General features: G+C 28.6%; 1 long non-coding RNA gene across 1 annotated transcript in view; it reads right to left on the reverse strand.

Annotated features, from left to right (window-relative positions):
• Positions 1 to 4,516: 4,516 nt before the first annotated feature.
• LOC126550088 (uncharacterized) overlaps positions 4,517 to 25,572 on the reverse strand; it is a 59,657-nt gene continuing 38,601 nt past the window's right edge. Inside the window, exon 4 of the long non-coding RNA XR_007604099.1 lies at positions 4,517 to 4,769. This is a non-coding gene — a long non-coding RNA (uncharacterized LOC126550088). The remainder of the gene's footprint in view (positions 4,770 to 25,572) is intronic.

Below are 25,572 nucleotides of genomic sequence, written 5' to 3' on the forward strand. Positions count from 1 at the left end.
AATATTATGACAAGCATTTAAAATAATAATACGACAACTGTTTTGTGATTATCAGTCACCTGTTATGCCGAAAAAACTGTTTCAAAAAGATTTTGTAGTTCTCTTTAATCCAAACTTGAAACTAGGTATCACCGAATATTTGACCACTAATTAGTACTGGTATTCATTCTAATTGCAAATCGAGTGGTATACAATTTGTATTCTGCCTTTAGTAGTGTACTTTTAGGGGAACCAAACGGGCGTCAGTTGTTTCCGCCGAATTTATTTCTACCCACATGACTAAATTATAATTTTAGAACCATTTAGAATTACCCAGGGGCCACATGAGGAGGTGGCTTTCATTGAACCCAAAAAAATGTTTTGACTTTATTTTCGGATTAATGTTTGAATTTAAATTAAATTAAGTTGATTATAATTAAATTTGTGTATGTATGTATATATTTTATAGTAAAATATTGTTGACAATTATTACATAAATTATTTATTATTTTAAATAATATGTATTTGTACGTTTTTTTTTAAAAATTTCATTTTTGTATTTGTTTATTGACTTTGTTGTATTTATTAATCGTTAAATTAATCTATCAAAACCAAATTACAATATTATAAATAATAATAAAAATCTAACATAAAAAAATTTATGATTATTACGTATTGTCTTTTAGATTTCTATTTTAATATTTAATAACAAAGAAAAAAAATATTATCATATTATTTAATAAGGTATTATACTTTTAAATGCCATGTCAAATATACCGGTTTTGTGAAGATATTATTATAAATGTATGATATCAAGAAAACAAAAATCATAAGTGGTCTCGTAGAAATGAGAAAATAATGAAAATTTCAATATTATACGAGTAATTGCAAAATAGGTATACTCACTGGTTTATAAATTTTTTTCCACTATAGACGGAAAATATTCAGGTTTCATTTTTTTTTTTAGGTATAAATAGATAATATATTTTAAGAATCATCATTTATTCCGCTTAAGAACTTATTGTAACCTTTTCACAGGACACGGCATCTTTTAGTTTAATGAAAACATTTTTAAGAAACAGAAAAATTCGATTTTATCGACCTGAAAAATATTAATTGATAAATTAATAAATTAATATATTATTGTTGTGTTATTTCCCACAATAATTGTACGTTTACAACATTATATAATTATACATACGTATCATACATTATAATTGTATTTAACACTCCACAATGTATTATGATGGTGCAATTGTTAAATTATTGAACCAAAGCCGAAGGTAATTAATTATATATTAGTGTTGACAAATTGTGTTGTGTAGCTTTCAAAGATACATGTATAATATAAATAATAACAAAATATGTATGTACCTGTATTGTTTACATTAACTTTATGAAACACGTTATTTATATATTATAATAAAGCATTTAAAATATGTTTTAAGACAGAACCATTTAAACATTTTTTTAACGTTTAATAGACAGGTAATTTTGTTGGAATTTGAAAAAAATTATACAATTTTATGAATGTGTTGACGATTAGCTTAATGTTAGTGTAACTACGAATAATATAATTAACAAACTTTTACCTTATACCTAATAGATCGAATACTTACTATCGAATAACTTATTTTATACAAATCTTTTGGTTTTGATTTATTCAACTTTGAATGTTTAAAAGGTTATTTTAAAATACATTTATTTTCAAAGTTCAATAATTAGCACGTGCTTATAAATCTATGTTTTGTCGAAAAACTAACTGTTTTTAAGACTTTTAGAAATAAAACTGTAAAGCCATAGAGCTTTAATCCAGCGTAATGTTAAAAATACGCGAATGAATATTTTTTTTTGTAGAAATTCGGTGTTTTTGTGTTATCTTAATAGTTAATAATACGTATTCATAGTATAATTAATACACCGTCTCTAAGACTTTTAAAATACGATATTACGAAATTAATACAAAAATCGAAATAATTTTTTTTTTTTTTAATAATAATTTTAATGGGTTAAATAGTTGTTTGGTTATGAAAAAAAAAATCGGATATTAAGTGTAAAATCAAGTGTAATATTTTCTAGCTGAATAAATTGTACCGGGTAACAAAAAAAAAGGGGTAAGGTATACTTCTCAATAAGCGTGTAATATGACATTTAGATTATCACATTACAGAATTATATTGAAATATATTAATAAAATATTCAAATAAAATCGTTCGTATAAATCGGCCAAAATAATAATTATAAGCTTTAAAATGAAATTATTAAGTACAAGTAATTACGTCTTACTATTAATACGACACGTCGTTGCGATCGTATTACCTATTGAATATCGTTTTTCTCGCCATACGCTGAATTATAACTGGCGGTGTACCGCTCTCGAGGACAAAGTTTAACCGGAAATAGACGACCCCACGTTACTAGGTGGCGCTACTTCCACATCTGATGTTCTCTGCGATGTTCCGTATACTCAGAGTATTCGATTCCCAAAAATAAAATGGGCGGGCTCGTCGTTATCGTAAGTAAACAAATTTTTGTTCGATTTAATTCTCAGAATTAAACGACGTATGTTTATATCAGACGAGAAAAATAAGATAAAAGTATCTAATAATAACATAATATTCCTGTTACAATACTACTGTAATGGTAAAAATTATATAGTAACATAAAACAAAATATGACATTTTTTAAAATATTAATTTAACATAATAAAAAACGTTAAAAATAAACTGTTAAATTGTTAGATTTTATTATCGGCAAACAGTACCTACTCATGTAATGTTATTTATTTTGCTCTATGATTTCAGGTTATCATGAATTCGTCATAGTCAGATTTAAACTTCGAGAGGACAATTAATAAGATTTCGAAGGCCGTAAAGCCATCGGTTGGTTATAACGAAAAATAACCAATTATCTAAATCTGGATTTTTATATAAATTTAGTACAGTCAAGAGTCAATGTACTGTCTAGAAAATGTATAAAAGTCGATGACAATAAAGATTTCTCTAATTTCCCAGCACTTACGCTGTCGTATATAAAAATATTCTATAGTCTATACACAACGAAGTCACCAAGATAATGATTACACCGTTATGACTCGAACGCCAAATTTGTATCTCTTAAAACCAAACATTTTTTTTTTTTAAATACAAAATATAGATAAAGTTCCAAAATTACAATTTTTTATTGTTTAATTTTTTAGATTCTTATCTGCAATATTAATCATTTGAATTCATTGTTACCTATAGTACTAAAACGAAATATTAGCGTTAAATAACGTAGATCATCGAATATAATAATAATAACAATATCTACTGTTAAGTATCATTATTTTTATATTTTGTATTACCTAACTACTTTATTTTAATTAATAAAAATTCATCAAAATTATATATTTATATAAAAAAATTATTTTTTAATTTTCTGTTACATTGTGCCTATTAATATTTAATTATATAAATATGTAATTCACTAATATAATATAAAATAATATCTTTTGACGTGAAACAATATACTTATAATAAATAATTGTAAAACTGATTTTGGTACCTATTATAATTGATTTGTAATTATACTACAATTGTCCAAAAATAATCGGTTTTTGTTTAAAGCTTTTATATAAACTAGCTTTGGTGAAATAAAAATCAAGAAAAATCATATGACTCACCTCTATTTAAAAAAAACCAAATTAAACAATCTACGACCTTATAATATATTAATTTATGGCGGAATGAGTGTATATGGAAATATCGTCTTAATCCAATAATATTATATTAGTTCCTTCAAACCTTAACAACCGGGAGAAATATTTTGCTTTTATCTAATATCACCTTGGATACAAAAAAACCTATTCCAGGTACGTACCTATAATAGATATATTATAACATATCACATGATGGTTTGTCAACGACGTGAATTTTCAGTCTGCATGACATACAACTGCCTGTCCGTTTTCTTGGGTTCCACAGGGAAAATCAATACGCTACTTTTGAGCGCACGTGCATGTGCGTGAAAGCCCTTCGAGTGGTTGAGGGGGTTGATGGCGGAGGATCGCGATTTCAAACTCTTTGATTCTGTCGTGTCGCCTGAATTATTGTATAATTGTACATTATGTGAGTGACGATACTAACCTATATATTTTGTACGGTGATAACATAATATAAAATTACATATAATTGTGTAATAGGTATATATATATTATTTTATATGCAACAATATACATATAATATGATTACTACGGGACAAACGAATATTTATGTTTATAGTTATATTTACTAATATTACTGTATGATATAATATTAATTTGAGTACAATCCTTGCCAGACTGTCGCAAGAACGGAACGGCTTTAGTTTTAACGTCGCGGTCGATCGACAACCATCGTGTACGCGTAGGTACTACAGATGCGCCACGTCTCTGTACATCACGTATTCGGGAAAAGTTTGCGCTTGTCTCGTGCAAAGGTTTTCCACGGAACGTTATGGAAAACTTTTGGATAGTAGGTGGTAGAATATATATGATATATTATAATGGGTATACAGACTTTCGCACATAGTTTAAGCGTGCGTTTATTTTTATTAATAATTATACATTTATACATACATTATAATAAGTATTTTATAATCCGTTTGCATGACCGAATCGGTAGAAAATATATATATTATATATACTGTTGTTGTTGTTGTTGTTGTTGCACGGCTCTGAAATATATTTTATTTCCTTCAATGCGGTGGAAATATACAACCGTATACTCGAAGAACTCTCGGGAATTATACAAATATGTATATATAGATACCTACATGTAATTTAAAAACATATATATTAGTACCATAATTTTAGCTAATATATATATATTATTTGGCAGACATCAAAATTCTTTAATATTTTATTACATTTTGACCTACAATTGTATAAAGATAATGTAGATTAATACTGCGTGGGTGCAATAATATAAAATAAATAAATCAGAAATATAATATTAATTTTGGTACTCTTAATAGTATTTATATTTTTTAAACTCTAATTTTATATAATTTTATAAAGTCATCTAGAGCATTTTAGTTTACAATTTTCATTTATTTGAAATCATTAGAGGTAACATGATAATATGTAATGGTAATTTTTATGATATTAAAAAAATATAATAACGGTTTTTTTTTAAATTATGTGTGTTTTAAATTAAAATAGTCTGATATATAAAATTTATTTATTTATTTTTTTGTATAAATATTTACAATTTAAAATTATACACTAAAAATGGAAAAATATAGATTTTATATATAGTATTAAAAATTCGTTTTGCGGAGTCCCTCTACATAGGAAAATATAATACCTATTATATATAGCTAAATCAACTATAAATTGTAAAACAATAATTGCATGTTCATATATTATATAGGTATAAATTATACATGTTTTATAATTAATATAAATTATATTCAAACCTGTATATATTATATTAGAGGTAAACAGTCAATAAATATAATATATAAAAATGTTATAGCCTTATAGGTAAATAACATAATAGTCATTTATAATATATAATAATATGTCAATTCATATAGGTATAATAATCCTGTATATTTTAAACGTTACAATAATGAATACATACATAATATGTATATATTATATACCTACTTAATAATACGATAATATGAATTATAGCTTAGGAGCGTGAGACTTAATAGGTTTCATCTATAGTATGATCGTATAAAGATTCAAGTATATAGTGCCTATACATTTAATTAAACTGTTCGATTGCAGCAAATAAGTAATAATCTATTATATTCAATTCATTATATAATATATTTAATATAATGTTATGTGCATATACCATTTATGTTTAAATTGTAGGTACTGAGTGTGCATCCATGGATTTGACAAATAACAATACAAAATTAAATTGATAATAAACCTTGAATTGTACCCATATAATAACGTAGTGTTTATACATATATAACATTGGAGTATATAGGTTTAATTCAACTACTATCTCTAGCGGTATATAGATATACTCAAAAAAGTAATATTATCAAAGGAATAGGTACATTTTGCAAAAAATATGTTATAATAATACCTACATACCTAATATCTTTCAATATATATCTATAGTTGTTATAATATTATGATTCGTTGTGTCTACGATTATACGTTTCGTACGAATTTGTTCTAAACCTAACTATTACAGGTATACTATGATGGTAAAAAAAACATATTTATAAATATCTTTGGAAAAAAATAGTATACATAGCTAAAAAATATGTAGAACCCTCAACAGTATCATTTATACACAGCCATATTACAGGTACACAGTAAATATATAAGACCTCATCATACAATTAATAAAATAATATATAATATTATGATAATATGCTAACGAATAGGATTAAGACTGATTACGTATAACAAAGTATATTTTATTCGATAAATATAATATAGTTATATATTATACAATTTTTATATTATGCATATTAAATTTATAACGAATACAAATAATAACTATAAGATGTGTTTATAGTTACACTTATATACTATATACCTACACAGTCATCGAACGAGAGACCGTCTACACTCTGATAATCGTGTTTGCGTGGGAAAACGTTCCGAGAGGCGAGCGCTGCAGGTATTAAAGGTAGGTATATATAATATACACATCTCGGTTTGAAATGCATACAAAATCTTGCGGAATAATTTGAATAATAATATTATTATTGTTATTGTGACCGATATTTTGTAACTGATCATCGCGGGTAGTATACTAAATACGCGTGACGGCGTGTGGGAACGCGCGGACTGCACACAGAACCGGTTGCGCGGAGATGAAAGAAAGGAATGAAACAGACTTCACAGATTCACCCTCGCAAAAGACTGGTCATCGCAGAATCCTTTACAACTCTCGTGACGATCAGTAATGCATCGACCGCGCTCCGAGTTCACGTCGTAATAGTATTTAATACATTTATATCATATATATATATATATATGTTTATATGTGAATGATAAATAGCAAATTTCGTAAGTAAAATTAATTATTTATATCGTGTGTAACGTTTTAACTCGTAAGTTTTGATAATTTTAACGAAAGATCGATATTTTCTTATTAATGCACCGTGTATTTCACTATATATAGTTGCTGATCGAAATTAAACGAAGAATTATTGAGAAAAAAAAACCTCTGCAGAAAATATCAAAATGTATTAATTATTGCGTCTTATATAGCACATCTCATAAATTTTGTCGTAAATTTTTTTCGAAACAATGATCGAATCTCTCACACTCTCGTAAAACGCGTATTATTATTCAAGACGAATCGAGGAAAAAAATGCATACATCCGCGTATATTATTTTATCGTATATAATAATATATGGGCCGCTTACAGTTTTTTCCTGTATTCGGGACACGCCCACGAGGTCGGAAAAACTCGTGGTAGAAAATATAATATTTTTTTCGCCCTTTTCCGTGCGCGCGTATTTTTTTTTTTTTTTTATATTCATTTTATATACTTTTTCATCCGCATACACACACGCTCGGACGGTGCGCGGTACTTTTCTCGCCGGCGTCGGCCAATACGAAATATAAAACACCACCGCCGCCGCCGCCGCCGTCGGCAGTCGGGTCGGGTCGGGTCGACCGCGGCGGCGGCCTCGGCTGCTCGGCGGGGGCGAAGGAATCAAAGATGGCCGTCGGCCGGCCGCGCACGCGCCGCCATTCACCCGGCTCTCCGCACGTCCACCGACGCCGCCGCCGCCGCCGAAGTGACCCTTTGCGCAGAAACCACAATCGCAGCGTTTTTAGCACCGTTCGGCCGCCACCCCTTCGCGCCCCCGCACACCGCCCCGCCGGTTTTAACGACTCTCGAGAACGGCGCGCGCGGGCATGGCGGCGAAGGCATAGTATAGTTGAGTCGTCGGCGGAGTCTGTGGCGGCGGAGGGCGCGCAGACCGCATTCCTACCCCCTCCCCGCCGCCTATAACGTAATCCCGAGCCGTAATCCGTGTTCGCCGTCCGCCCGGCCACGACGACCGGTCGACGAGCCCGTCGTCCCACCGCGCGACGGTTTTGATCTCTTCGTGGCGCACTTCGAACAGCCGTCGCCCGCCCGTCAGAGTGAATGATGACGCTGACGGACGGGCGGCGGCGGCGGCGACGATGACTGCGACTCCGACTCGGACGACGACGCGCCGCCAATGGTGACGGGCCCGGGTCCGGGTCGACGACGATGACGACGGCCGTGACGGTAGCGCGCGCGCGGCTATTGATTCAAATCCGTCCGCCGGCGCTCCGCTCTTTGATTCCTTGTCGGCGGTCTACGTGCGTGCCCGCGTTATTACTCTACTATATACACGTCGACGTACGTCGAGGACGCCCCGCCGCTCCGGTCGTCCTTTAAAGTCGCACTCTTTAGTGTCCGTCCGCGTCTTATGGTCCGATACACACGCGATGGAGCGGCACTCTATTATTTAAATGTTATACCGTGTACCCTGCTCCTCACGGCGTGTATTTGCTGCAGTAGTACTTCACGTACGCCTTTGATGTCTACCATTATCGTCGTTATTATATCAATATTATCTCTACCCGAATATAAATAATATGCTATATTATACGCATACAGGACGAATCGCCGGGCGCGAACCCCCCTCCATTAATTTATTTTTATTTTTCAGTACCTACCTAATTAATTCGTTCAAATTCATTCTGATGATTTTAAAACTTTTTAAATTATATATATAGGTACTATTAAAGTTCCTGTACCATTTAATGAGAAGTGTCCTGCGGCGGTTTACGCTTATATTCCATCTTGTATATAATTATTATTTTCAGAAGAAAATGTTGATGAATCTAAACCGAAATTCAAACGAATGGTTTTTTTTACGAGAGCTGTTTATGACTTAGTGCAAACTAACTACTGAGGATAATATAATAGTATAATACTCGTATTAGGTCTATCGAGTCATGGTGATGCATATAGAAGTTATATCTATAAAGGTTGCTATAGTGATCAATTGGAAATCGTATAGTTATTTGCCCTAATATATAACAACATTTTATAATTTTTTTAAATAATTGTCCGGATATAATAATTATTATTAATCACTGATATATGTATTTTATATTTTTATAAGGATTAAGAACTTAATACTATCTTAATTTCTATAAGTAAATTATATACATTTTAGTTGCTCAGCAGGAACCATAAATTCAAACTTTGATTTAGATGCATTAGAACCTAAAAAAATTAATCTATATACCAAACATTTTACAGAAATAAGATTAATTCTCTTTTGATAATTATAGTATTGCCAGAGATAATTTTATTAAAAATGGTAAAAAATTCTAAATAAATGAAAATAATGGGATGAGTACCTATATTTGGTGATTCATGATTCCTGTCAGGAAATTATTATCAACTTTGCACAAGCTTAATTAAATATAACCTATATCATATAAACATATTAGATATATTACCTAATATATACAAAACAACAACTACCTATATTATATTAAATAAAAGTAGCTACATTCTGCGGAGACTCTAAAGGTGGCTTTTTACGTCTTGAAAAATTATTTAAATTAAATACGAAATATGGACTAGCATTAAAGAGTATTTAATGTAATTATATTTTCTATATTCAATTTTAAAATACCGACATTAATCTGGGTAGAAAACAGAGGTAGTAATATTGCTAGATTTCCTTCACCATATTAGAATTATATAATTGCGGTAGGAATTTAAAAATTGTTTTCTCGTGGGAAAAACATCCCCGCGCGTCTTTAATTTGTAGAACGTTATAATATAACATGATGCATTTAAGTGAAACATTATAATTATATTTTTTACATTTAAAATTTTTTTATACATAATTGTATGTAATTGCATAGATATTAAAAAATAAATAAAGATATTTATTTGATTTTTTTTTTTTAATCTTATGTTTTTGAAAGATAACATAGATTTTTAATTAAACATATTATTCCGAATTAGAATATTATCTGGAATATTTCGATACTTAAATATAGAATTTCAAAATGGTAGTTAGTTAATTATAACTTATAAGTACCTATACTTCAATATAAGTTTATATTTAATCGGAGTATAGAGTTGCACAGTATAGTATAGGCTATAGCTAGGCCACAAAATATTGATCAATAACTATTTGCTCATCTAAACTTTAAATACTCATAGATAATTATTAAAAGTAATTTTAAATCTACCTATATCGCTATATAGGTAATAGTAACTAATTAACTCTTTCAATACTCGATTTGTATTTATAGATTATCTTGGATGTAAGTATGTAACAATAATATATGTAAAATCAAAATGTAAAGTACTTACAATATTCCACTTCTGTCTGTAGTTAAGGACTACGTATTACAGGGTAGATCTGTAATACCTATAAATATAATGTGATGAAATTTAATTTAATATTTCAGCATATATAAATACTATAAACCTATCAAACGAGATTGTCATATTCTCGCCAGATACAACCAATAAATATTACTAGTTATACCGGGCGTTAACATTTATTATATATATAAAATTGATGTTAAACTATATAATAATATAATGACATATTATATTATAGTACATAATATAATAACCTCGTTGATATTTTAACATACTAATTATAACATTACATTTTGTTGGTATTGCTTTAATTGATTCATATTTTGGCACGGCAGTCTTAAGTTTTTTGATATTATACTTGCATTACCATACTTGTTGTGTATCTACGTATATATCTAAATAATGTCTGCTGCTATATGATTCACATATGCATCCGCGGTGTGTGCACAACATTTATATATACGTATACCTATATGGCTCCATATATATTATGTTCTGCAAAACGAATTAAATTATAAATCTATTACATTATGTGGTGCATCACATCAAGTTCATTTATGTACCTATTTATAGTACCTACCTATATAACATTATGAATAAATTAACGCGAATGTGAGTTTTTTATTTTACATATGAAGGTATTATAATATATGACGTAGGTACATAATAATAATAATATTAATTATATACACGGCCAGCGATAACATTCCTTTTTGGACTTTATATTACAATATGCAGTGTATACCACGCAACAATTTAATTTTCTATTAAACATGAAAGTGCCTGTATAATACAATATGTTTTGACTTTATTACGCTGAAATAATTCCACCAGTATTCTTGAATTCAAACGTTTTATATTTGACGGTCAAATATTTACCTTATTTATGAATTTGAGACTGTATACGTTTTATAATTTAAATGAGAACCTTTTATGTTCCCTTGGTCATAAACATTAGGTATAGGTACAAAGAAATTGTGTTTAGGTCATTTTTAGCCTTTTATTATATTATATATGTTATAATATTTTAACTGAACATTTTCAGAATAATCTTATTTTTAATTATTTTAAAAATGTAATTAAATTTAACTGTGATTTTGGATTTTAAAGTTAAATAAAGATCTTTTATTCAATTTAATAAATAATAGGTGGTTTTTGAACATGATAGTATTATACAGCACTATAAAACGTTAAATGTAAATAGTATAAATGTAATAATTTACGGTATTTTAAAAAAGTATGAATATTATATTTCAAAATAAAATTATCATATTATTATTATAAATAATAAAAACACTTCGTATTAATTTGTAGTACTTAAAAAAAGGTTAATTTAAACTTTAAAGTGTGATAACTGAAATACATTTCTCTTTGTTAACAACGTAGCTTTATATCATCTACCTAAATATGTTTGTTATTAAATGTCGACCTTTTAAAAGTTAATTATTAGAATAATATACAAACCAATATGATTAAAAAAAGATAAATAACTAGGTAGATATACTTATTATTGAATTTATAAAATTTTAAATTATGATTTATATGTACGTTTAGTACGTATGGTATATAGCGCTATATTGATATAATTCATAGCACGACATATTTAATAATATAGGTAGTCATAATTTTTATTGCATCGAATGGTACTTATATAATGTTTTTAATACCTACTGACTAAACTGTCTATATACAAAATGAAAGTATTTTAGTTAAGCTGATAAAAAAATGAATATTATGAAAATAATATATAAATATGCAGACTAAAATGAATTTCATTAAATATCAATGATAATTAATATGAATTTTCAAGAAAATTCGTTTCTATATAAATTATAACATAAAAGATAGTACGTTATTGCATTATTATATAAAACCACACAATGTTACTTGAATGTATATTTTTGTTTAGATCTGTTGCTTAGAATGTATATAGTATAATAGATAATAAATTATTTATTTATATGTAATATATTTATAAGGAAATTTATAATAGTAATAGTTACATGTCAATAAACCAGGAAACATCTCCTAGAATTAAAAGTGTATAGCACCTTGCACTTATATAGATAATATAAAAAATTAAGCAACGTATATAAAATTAGTTTTTTATTTATATATAATATAATAATTATGAAGCATAAAACTATATACTAATATAAATTTGATAATATATTTTATTAAAAATGTGGCACTATATTTTAAATTTCTTATACTGCCTATTTATTTAATACCTACACGTTAATCTGGCCCTAATACCTATATCGTTCGCACAATGGCAGCCAAATAACATGTTAAAATGTTGGTTAATAGTAAATTAATTTTAAAATTATTAACATTTATATTTTACCTATATAAATATAATTTATGTATAGTATATGATACTATCATATTGTATATTGATGCAGACAGCAAGTATTATATTGCCTTATTTAATTTTATGTATGTTGATACATTTGATCCCGGTTGGTCAATAATGTATTTACTTATATTATAATATATAGTAGAAGTACCTGTTTACCTATTGGTATATGTATGTTATATTATCTATATGTTGGTGTTTTAGCTTGGAATCAAAATTCATTCCGTAATTAAGGTTTGGAGGACTTGGAAATTTAATAGGAAACCTGTAAAATATTAATATCGCAGTATATTATGTCATATATACATAATACATACATCATTACACATATTGTATACCTATATGTGCTAAACACAATTTCAAACGGTCTGAAAACGCTAAACGCGTTTCGACACGTGTTTATGATGATAATAATAACAATAATTATTATAGATATAATAATAATATAGTATTACTTCATGAATAAGTAAATGTAGTTATGTACATATAAAGGTAATAGTATTATATGTCTATATACAATACATATTGTATCCTCTACATAATATAGTACCTATATAATATATCCTTGGCTGTTGTTTGAATTCGAGAGCTTTTGACGGACGACAACAAATTGGAGAGGACTAGCGAATTCATGGGCACTCTGACCCTGTAAGTATATTATATATATCTACACGGATGAAGCTTAAAACAGTATATATATTATATATATACACCCATATTTATATATAAAATATTGCCTATATATATATGATATTAGTACGGAATACAAAGCCGGACCCGTGACGGCTGAAGTTACGTTCACTTTATATCGTGTTATATAATAATATTATGTGTTTACAAGTATATTTTGAATGATGTATATGTTATATTATTATGATGTTTACCTGAAGTGTGGCAAGGGAGTCTTTCTCGCACAATTATTGTCCGTTACATTCAGCGGGAACCGAGTCCAGGGGTAATATTCATACAGTGTCCACGAAGAGGAAGGTGGACAGGAGATGGCTGCAACCATCGACCTTTTTTTTCTTCACAGATATACAAAACACATAATACCTAATTGCAAGAATTATAAAAAGTGTGGTGTATATTATACTTACGTTGTACCCAAACGTTTATCAATACTCATAATTTTATTATGCTATCGTAGATATAGGAATTATTCATTGTTATATTATGTTATTTATAAATAATTTGATAACGGGTTTGGTTAGAAAATTTGTACACACGACTAAATCAAAAAAATACCTGATCGTCTCGTCTTCGCACTAACATCGCTCACTCGTGATTTTAGTTAGTTTAGCAACGGTTGAGTTGGACCATAATATTATGTCTGCTTTTACTATTTTATTATTATTCTACTGCGGTGTATATATTATACACGTATTTGTATACCTATAGATTGTGATAATATCGTGTAGTATTTTGGATATATTCGTATATATATAAAGGTATATATATGCATTCCGCCGGAACAGCTTCGAGAATTATTCATGATTTTGCCCTTTGTTTCAGCCGCCGCAACCACTGCCAGCGGTTGCGTTCCTTATTAATCCGAATAACGGCACGAGTTTCAACAACGAAATTTATATATAACGGTATGAAATCAGCAAAATATTTGTTGTTAGAGTGCAATAATATTGTTATTATTTATATAAGCATAACAATAATAATAATACAACCGTATATTCCGTCACATGTGCTTGGAAGAAAAGGGGTGGGTGAACACATATAATATATACATTGTATATAATATATTTCTCGTTAGTCATTATAGGTAGGTGAATTGTATAATATTTACAGTATAACTCATATGTAAATATAATTCCTTTCAAATCATACGAGTATAATAATAGGTATAGGTAATACAACTAGTGTAATGTTATATATTGTTCCGTTTACTACCATATTGTGTAGACAGTGGACATAATAATATGTACCTAACGCATATTCAGATATCATGCGTTATTATATTGTATTGGTATTTGTATAGTAAAAAGTGGTGTTAGCAAATAGATAATTAAAACATAAATAAAAATAAATACAAAATAAAAATGATATTACATAATTTTTACGAGTAAACGTCAATATGAAATCGGTATACCAACCCACCTATATAATGTAATATTTTATTTTATTATTGACTTTCGCATGTATAATAATATATATCGGATGTATAATTTTATAAACTATGTAAATAGAATTTACTCATATTATTTTAAAACACGTAAATACTATGTTTATACAAATTATATGTATGTATAAATGATAGAAATTGAGGGGAGTCATGGGGTTACCTTAATTTTTATATTATTAACAAAGTATATTCATATTATTTATAACGAGATAATAAATCATGATTTTATTTATTAAATCATTTAAATTGCTTTTCATTATCGGTTACATATTATACATAAGTACTTTATTTAAACATTACATAGATACATTGCAATATGTGAAATGTACATTATATTATAATATACCTATATTATATTATTTTATGTTGTAAATAAATTTACGAAGAATTAAAAATAAAACGTCAATTTAAATTGTTGCTCTCTTTGTAGTATCGCTCTAATTCATAAAATAAAAAGCAAAGCGTAACACAGCGTACTTATGAAAATAAAAATAAAAATATTTTTTTTTTATTTCTCCGCGAGAGGGCTGATGTAGTACATTTTTTATAAGCAAGTCGCGGAATTGTGTAGGTACAATATTAAAACAAGTGTCATAAAAATATAGAATTATTATTGTTCTGTGTAATTAATAATAACTAATTATTGTCATTATTTTAAGAAACACTATAAAATAAAACAATAATATATTTGAATCATTTAAATCGAGTTCACGATTTTATATTAAAAAAAAAAAACAGATTATTCTAGCAAAATCATTTAAATGAACTATAGAGATATTACTGAATATGAATAATTTATAATATATACCTATGAATACAAACTCTTTAAATTTTGTTCACTAACGGATAAGATGTTTTTTTAAATTTATTTTTCATTTAGAATCTAAATGGCAAATAGGTAATGCTTATACCAAAAATAATATTTTATCAGTTATCACAAATTAAAACTTAAAAAAATCAAGCTTGATAAAACATCTGGCTTTATATCTATGCGTTTTTTTTTTTTTTTTTTTGGCTTAAATTGAATTTAAAAGAAGTGAGTGTATGCTATTTTAACAAATTCTTATATTGTACCTAATGATTGGATTAACACAATCACCACACAATTAAAAAATAAACTTCAATATACGCTATGAAAATGAAATAACTAAATTTATACAATGTATTTATTAATACAAATAATAAATTCATAACAAGTGATTACTTGCTTCTAGGAAAATAAAATTGAACACTGCCCTTAAATTTGAACCAATATCCGATTGGGAAAAATCGATATTAACATTTGATGAATTAAAAATATATATAATAACTGCTAAATAACTTCTTAGGGGGAAAGAATTTACACATAGGTATAATTGAACTCTGAATAAAATACCATTCGATTTTTTTATTATATGTTTATTGTTTATAGGAAAGTATAGTATAATTTATACAAAGAAAAGCTATTCTTTTAAAAAACTGTTACTGAACAGTTCATTGATATAGGTATGAATACAATAGAATTGTTCATCATTTTTAAGCAAAATATACTTTTAAAATGTTGAGTATTTATATAAATAAATCAAAATATCTCATAAGATTTAAATAATTTTAGATTCTAATTAGTTTTAATAAGTGAGAGACAAAATTTAAAACCAAACTTTATTTTACTTAATATATTATTGTTGACATAATAATATTATACTCAATATTAATATATTATTGTAAAATCATATTATGTATATTGAATATTTTACGATTTTAAATAATATAATAAATGATGCCACTGAATATGCACTTCACTGCGTTGGTAAATATGATAATATAGGATACCTATATGAATATTGAATACAATACTATTTGTAAAATAATAATTTAGTTTTAAAAAAAGAAATGATTTTTATTATCATTATAATCAATGTCTATACGAGACATAATATTGAAAACTATTTGTTTTTCAAAACATTTAATTCTAGCAATTAAATTAAAAATAAAACCAAAATTAAAGGTTGCATTGTTATGCATTTATCGTAACATATTGTATCCTACTTTTATTTAATATAAGCTAAAAGGACATACGAGTATTATAATTTAATTGTAATATATATAATATAGGTATATATTATTCGATTTTTATGTTTATTATAGATAATTTTATATCAAAAACGCAATATCTTTCGATTTGATTTTGATGGGGTATATAATATACCGATAAATAAATATAATTCATGATTTTCAAAGTATTTCCTACATGAAAATCTGTCATTCGGTCAATGAAATAATAAGATTTTGTTTTAAAAAAAAAAAATCTCTTAAAAACTAACCTAACGTTTCAGTACTGAAAACTGCATTTATGAAACAAGCTTTAAGTTGGCATTCGCAGTCGTGTGAAAAAGGAAAAACAGATCTTACGCGATACATACACACACGTATTATACACCATTGCGACGACCACGTACGACAACGACGTGCGTCTGTCGTATTGATCGCGTCTTGTACGGCGGCGGCGGCGGCGGCAGTAGAGGCAGGCGAAAAGGAGAGAAGGCGAAGGAAGGCGAAGGAAAACGCGGAAAGGAGAGACGACCGTATATACACATATACATATATATATATATTACAATATACACACCGTGGACCCCTCGAGTACGGTTAACGGTGGAGGGGGTGCGAAGAATGGTTGAAAGGGGGTAGGTATGGGGGTCAGAAGGCTTTTGCGGCGGACGGGCGAAATTACTTTGGCGAACCGTCGGCGGCCCCGTTTCGTCGGTAAACACTTTGCATAAAACACGACGACGACGACTACGACGACGACGACGGCCGGGGCGGAGAGCTTATATATACGTGTATAGACTTTGTGTGTGTGTGCGTGTACATATAGGCGGGTCGTAGATATTAACGGCGACTTAGTGTGCGCGCACATAAAGAGTGCATGTGTGTGTGGTGGGGGAGGCCAAAGACAGGGGTCAGGCTCGAGAGGGTGGGTCGTCGTTTGCGCGCCCGCGTATGCATATAAGTATAATAATATGTACGTATAGTATATATATACACGTATAGATATACGTACGTTCGGTGGTGGAGAAGACCCTGCCGGAATTTATATATTACATTATATATATATATACAAGCGAACGAACGAGGGACGACCGACGGGTTTTCAACAATGCGCGCAACGATTTAACGATGTTAGTACCTATATATATGCATATATAGACGATATAATGTAATATTATAAACATATATAAGACCGCATCACGTACGCCGCCGCTATACCCAATACGAATATTACACACTCGGAGAAACCTTAGTTTGCGGACTGCAGCACGTCTCGGTCGGAATAGTATACGATATATGTAATATAATAATAATAATATATTATAGGTATTATGCGCACACAAATATTGAAATACTAAACTATTATCCGATGTGTAAGTCATGATAATATATACTGTTGAATCGCATTCGTTATTACGTTACTTTAGAAATATTATTATACATAGAGAGAATAGATTTTTATGTTCTCGAAGTAATCCATAAGAAATACTTTATATAAGAAAACAAAATATTATGTTTATGCTCTAAAAAATTAAAACACTAGTCTTGTAGGTGTATTTGAATATAAGTACTGTTTTCAGTTCGCCGAGGGGATTTTAATGTAAAATAAAAGGTACGTATTTCGTATCACTAAATACTAATTACATCACAAAATTAACGGTTTATTTTTTTTTCGTCTTCAAATGATTAATACCTTATTATCTAAGATTATCATCGTTTTAAACACTACAGTACCTATAATATATTTTCACCGGATTCGGTGGTATAATTAATATTGAACTATGAAAGATACAGAAATGAAAATGTAAAAATTAATATAATTATAAATTCAAATAAGACTAAAATATAATTTCCTGCAGCATTTATTCATCTCATCGTCTATAACATCCTCAATAACCGTAAGTAATACACGAATATTATTTCCACAGTGACGAGTAAAACCGCAGAGCTTTCTAACGATTAAAAATATAGAATACATTATAAAACACTATCGAAACAAACGAGTTTTTTGTTTCATATAATATTTTACTGTCGTGACATTTGAAACAACTCGACGGGCCTTTATACGTTTAATGCACGCGCGTGTTAAGAGCTTTGGTATATAATATAATATTCCACAGTCATGTTTTAAACGTAATTCACCGCGAATTTAATCCACTCGTCGTATATTATAGTATCAGCTGTAATGCGATATCATACAAAACTCAAAAATTATTATTATTTAAACGTTATATCGTATTTTATGAGATAATATAATATTTTGTATGATGTACGCAATAATTTGGAATATTGTAAGAAAATAATACATTATTATACCAAAGTAATTTCTGCTGAAAACGAGTTAATAAAAAAACGCTCATGGTCGACGATCGTATAACGTGCATTACATGGTATTATGACAAAACAATGTTTCATTGGCAATTAATAATTGACAATTTTGATTTAGGGATATTGTAAAATATAATTGATTTTTCTACGACGCATAATTTTGTTTTAATATCTATTTATAAATGTAGTGTTAAGAACTGGTGTATAAAATTAAATGTAGAAAAATTAAATCAAACAATTAATTTATGAAAATTAAATCTCTACATCGAAATCAAATGCCTACTTTTTTCCAAAAAAATAATTTAAATTTAAATACAACAAAATGTAACAAAATTACATAATTTATGTATTATATACCTATATTTATATACACAATCATACAACAAATTAAATAATTTTTATGATAATATTACTTTACTTAAAATTTTATATTTTATCGAATTTGATGAAAATAAGGTTACCATAATGACTGTTTAATTATATTTAATAATTTATTGTATTTTATTACATAAAAAAATGGAATTTTGTATACCTATGATGCCTATAGTTATCTATTTATTTATTTCAAATTAAAAAAATTAGAATAATAACTACAATATCTTAAATGGTTGTGCTAAACGTTCAACTCATAGTAATATTATTGGTACTTAAAAATACTATGTGATTTACGTTAACAATCGATTCCGATTGATAATGGTGACTAGCCAAAGTGAATTGTTTTTATTTTTGACTAATTTATTATTCATATTATATTATTATTACCATATTATATTTAATGCTGAAATTAATAAATACAATTAATAAACACTTGAGCAGACAGCAGTAACTAAAACTGTTATTAAAATTGGATTTATTGTTCGTAAAAAAAAAAGTCAAATACACCTACCATACAACAGTGTTTAAACCGTTTTTAATTATTATCGTAATAATTTCCTATCGGTTTAAATGTTTCATTCAAAAATTTTTGTAATTCATTAATAATATATAGGTACATTCTTTGATGTCTGTCTGGCGATTTAACGATGGAAAAAAATTACGGTACCATCTAGATTGCCATCAGAATGATAAAAGCGTCGGTGAAAGGTGTTAAAATCAACACTTAATTAACTACTCGTGGTACTTAGGTTTTTTAACCCCGTTTTTTTTCTGTTGTCCTTTTTTCCTACCCCAAGCACCATCCTGTGTGCATGTATATGTATCATAATATATATATATCGTTTTGAATATATGAGTGTGGTTTTTTCTGCACCCCGCTTAGGGTTGGGTGGGTGTCGAATTAAATAGGGCAAACTTTTTCAACTGGCTCATCGTCGTTGGCGACGTGGAGAGTCAAAGTTTTTTCGACACTTTTGTTCTCAAAACACTAGCGCAAGCACGCTTGAAAAAAAAGACGAAATAAAAAAATAAATTGTTCATTAAAAAATAAAAACAAAAACCAAAAAAAAAAAGGAAAAACTATCGGAGTAGTAATTTGTTTTGTCAGGTGTAACGATGTCCGCCGACGGGATTTTGTCACTTTTAATTATTAAACTTTCACACCTATTTACACATAGTCGACGTAAAACTCAAAACCGAGGGGAAAATTAAATAACACGTCCGAACGTATATATTGTAAAATCCATTAGTGACGGTTCGTTGATCCAAAATTAATAGAACTTAAAATTCAAAAATTAAATAGATTGACGAATGTCGTTTTCTTTTTATATTATATTGGTTAGTACCTATAGTATTAAATTTATATTTAAATGTTTTTTTTTAATTATTATTATTGATTTTTTAAAAAAGGAATATTAAGTAGGCGTACTACACTTTATGTGAAAAAGCAAAATTTAGGTAATAATAAACTGAAATACTGCCATCATACTATTTATTTTTATCCACTTCGACCATTGCATAAAACCTTATTGGCCATAATTCCCAGTAACCAAAAAATTAAGTTTTTATAATATAATCCAGTATTAACATGTACTTATTATTATGATTAATAAGAAAACAAATAAAATACGACGGTAACAATAAAAATCTTAAAGATGACCAGAAATTTTGGTATACGATGAGAAAATTCTGGTGAATTTCAATATGAATAGATAAAATATAAATTTTACAAATAATTAGAAGTAGAAAATAGAATATAGAAGTGAATTTTATGAAATTGCTTTTGATTAGAATATAAATTGACAATCCTGTATCGGGTTATTTAAAAGTAGGCAATGTTAAATATTTATTGCAACAATAATACAATATTATGATGAGAGAAAACATTGTGTAGTGATCAAAATTAGATTATTATAATATGAAGTCACTTTATTTTACTTATTATTTAGTTTTTATGAGTCGATTTCCCACAGATTATAAAATATCAAGGTGTTGGAGGGTCAAAATAAAAACCCGTTTTGAACCCCGATTATATTATAATTTATCTTCCATTTACATTACTTTATGTTTAAAATTTAAATAATCATAAATGTTCTTATTGATTAAAATTCGTTAACGGTTAATATTATACATCTTAGTCTACAAAACTTTTGGTTATAATATTCGTAATTTTAGTTTAAGTTAAATATAATAGGGATAAGCATCACATATATATATGTATGTTATTATTATAACAATTTGGGAAGGTTCCATTCTAGTTTGTTAAAATATTTTAGACTTTAGAGCTTGTTATTTACAAATTAATTTTATTTGATTGTATTTACAACGTAAAGGATAATATCATTATAAATTATAATAATATGCGTATAGTGTATCGAATCACTTTGATCCAAAACCGATACGATTTGACTTTTAACGGGAGTAACGTCATTAAAAACCGTTATAAATATATAGGTCACTTTATAAAAATACAGAACAAAAAGATTATTTAGTCTGGAATATTCCATTCAATACATACAATATATTATAGAAAATAGTTTAAATTGAATAATAATTTTTAACAAAACTTTGAAGATACCAATAATTTATTATGATAGTACTGGCGACAGGTGAAGCCAACTATCTGTGATTTTATAATATAAGATAATATCAAACATCGAGTGATATACCAAAAAAATCATAAAATACAAAATAAACGGAAATATAAGGTATCTCCTTGTAATTTTTTTAATTTACATTTGAATCGGAAAATCTCATTTATAGCGCCCCGTTTATACATCACAACTATGTCTTAACGGTACCTAATGTATTATAATAAATCTATACTTATTATTTTTCAGAAAATATTGTACTACAAAATATTTATACAGTAAGCTTTAAATGCTGATAAAGAGAACACACATACGATGAAAAAAAAATATTAGGACGCCTTAAAGCCTATTAAGATATCTGTCACGGGATGATGGTTGGAGGGTGTAAGAAGGCTGTGAAAAGATATGCGTACTTATAAATAATTTAGAATAAAACTGTGGATTGTTGATTTTGGCAATAACTGATATTCACCGAATTATATGCACATGTGTTTACGTATATTGTATATTAAACCTACGGTGAAAATATAGTTTTTAGATATATTTAAAAATTCCAAAAATCAGACGTAGAATAACTGTTTTATTGAACAACAAAATAGAGGTGAGCATGCTTGACGAATCTCACTGTAATGTGTATAAAAATATATGTCTAGGCACCTGACCAGATGTGTCGGAGTGGAATCTGCGTTTTAATTAAACCGGGAGAAAATCCACTCGTCTAAGTATAGTATAATATAAAATATATATTGTAGTGATGCGCGCTCCAAATGCGGTGTAGTACCTACTGCCAAATATTGATATATTATCAAACAGATCACCCGTTGCCGGCAGATTAATCGTGAACCTATATATTTTACGTTGCTAGCGAAAGATCCAGACACATTCGTGGAGTTTGCGGGTGTTGATTGCGGAAGGGGTGTACGCGCGTGCAAGAGAGCGTGGACTCGCACGAGGCCGAGACGCAAAGGATTTTTTACGGAGGTTCATGAATTTAAAGGGTTTGTCGGTGCGAGGGAAGAAGTGATGGATGACCGTATGTATTTAAGGTCGGGTGGAATCGGTCCGTCCGTTCACCCGCACGCACAAGCGCTCGCCAACACGTCGCGTACATATTATAACACGCGACGGTCCGACGTTTGCGGGCCTTTTTCGGGTCCTGCAGTACTAATGAAATTCTCCTGGGGAACCCAGCCGACCCGCCCGCCCGGGGGCTGTAGACGTCGGCGGCGCGGGAAAACGGCCAAAGGACCTTGCTGCGGGCAAGCGCGCGCGCACGGAAGGGTTAAAACTCTTAAATTGCTTTCCTTTCATTTTCCCGCCGCCGTTACTATACTAGCCGAGAGCGGACGGGCGTCAACAAAATGAGAGAACTCGTCAACTTAACTGCACGGCGCCCTTTTCCCACTCCGCCACGTCGACCTTTCTCTCAGCCCCGACGTCAGATTAATGAGGTTCGCTATATCTGCGCGTCTCCACATACTGCTGTACGTAAACGTGCCTATGTTTTCTCTCCCGGTGCGTGTCTCTCCGTCCGTCCTACGCCCAAATTAATGTATTATATATATATATTTTCTCCGTCACCACGTTTACAAACGTACACAGTATAAATTATTTATACAATGCAGTAGTATATCAGCTGCTTTATCCCACGCATCACTAGGTATTTATTCGGTTCACGTCATACGTATTTTGCCATCGTATTTTGTATTAGAGACGTTTAGATATAATTTAGTAGGTAGGTATATAACTTTAATAATAATTAAATATTACATATTAAATTTATATAAGCAGAGTAATACAATATACCAACGAATTGCCCTTGAAGGCGCCGCAATAATTTTTAACAACACCAAACATAATCCTATAACGTTACGCACTGATTGTAACGAAAAAATTAATATAATGATTTTAAAATATATAACGTTTGGCAATATAGTTTAAGTATTAATTATAATGTACAAGGATGACACTACAATACCTAATTAAATCTGGTCATTTGATCTTGATAAGTTATAACATAATATTTATCGTCATAGAAACATATTTTGTACTCACTCAGATAATCTGAATAGGTATAATGTATATAGATGTATTCTATTCTGATCAAAAGTATCGGGTTATACGGCTGTTCAGAAGTTATAAATAAATTTAATATTATCACACTTTATTATTTAATTATATTTTATTATTATTTTCAAGTGTATGTCAATCTAGTAATTACTTTAATTTATTTACCTAGTAATTTCTAAAAAAAAACCCTCCGAGGTTAAGAGGGTTCTCGAATTATAGATAATATTAGTCTATGAATAATTAGAAAGCCATCGTAATATTAGTACCTATCTAATATTTATACTAAGGTAATGATATAAATGAAGAAATAAAAATTTATTTAACATTCAAACAAATATCTTAATCATGAAACATATTTTATTGGCTCAATTCATATATATATATATATATATATTAACTAATATTCTTAGGTAGAAAAATTGATGTAAGATGATGTATGATGTATAGGTATGATATACATTATGAAATTATACATCGATACATCATCTACACACAATATACAAAATATATACTAGCATATGATTACAAAAATTGTTACTAAGTCGTAACCAATTAAACTCACCAAAATGATGTAAATTTATGAATTCCAAAATAAATGTATTATATTATTGGTATATGCGTCATTTCGATTATTTTTCCACTTTTACACGTAGTACCTACGCTGTTTTATAATATAAAAATACCTATAGTTACTAGCATCTCTCATTTTAATACCAAATGTTCATATATATAAACTAGCTGTATAAAACCTACTCGACTGTACCGAGTTGGGTTTAAAATTTTCGAATTTATAATGAGCGTCGAGATAAATAAACAATATTATCAAAAGTTTAGTGGATTTCACATGAATAATACTATATAATACCTTTGTTATCGGAATACAATCCCCCGAACACCGAACGGTCAACAAAACGACTACATTTCTACATAGTTAAAAGCAAACTAAAATAATAATAATATATTGTCTAGTGCCAAATGGTCCTAGATAACGCGCGTTATTGACTCTCCACGATTAAATAAATATGAAAGAAATACATTTTTAATTGTTTTAAAATCATTATAGGTAAACTATAGTTATGATAAATTAAGTTAATTAACAATAATGTTTTTGTCATTTAAAAAATGTATTACAGTTTGTGAATGAAGAAGATTGACTGAATGTGCATCAAATTATCATTATTGAATATATAATACATTATACGTAACATATGATATTAACGTATAACATATTTTGATATTATAGCTAGTGTATCAAATGTATTAATTTAAAATTGTATAGTTAATACTGTTAATTTGTATCGTATATTATCAAATGTGTTTAATTTAATCCATTCTAAATACAACGAAAATAAAATTAT

This window comes from Aphis gossypii, chromosome 2 (genome assembly GCF_020184175.1).
Source record: "Aphis gossypii isolate Hap1 chromosome 2, ASM2018417v2, whole genome shotgun sequence".
Classification (NCBI taxonomy): domain Eukaryota; kingdom Metazoa; phylum Arthropoda; class Insecta; order Hemiptera; family Aphididae; genus Aphis; species Aphis gossypii.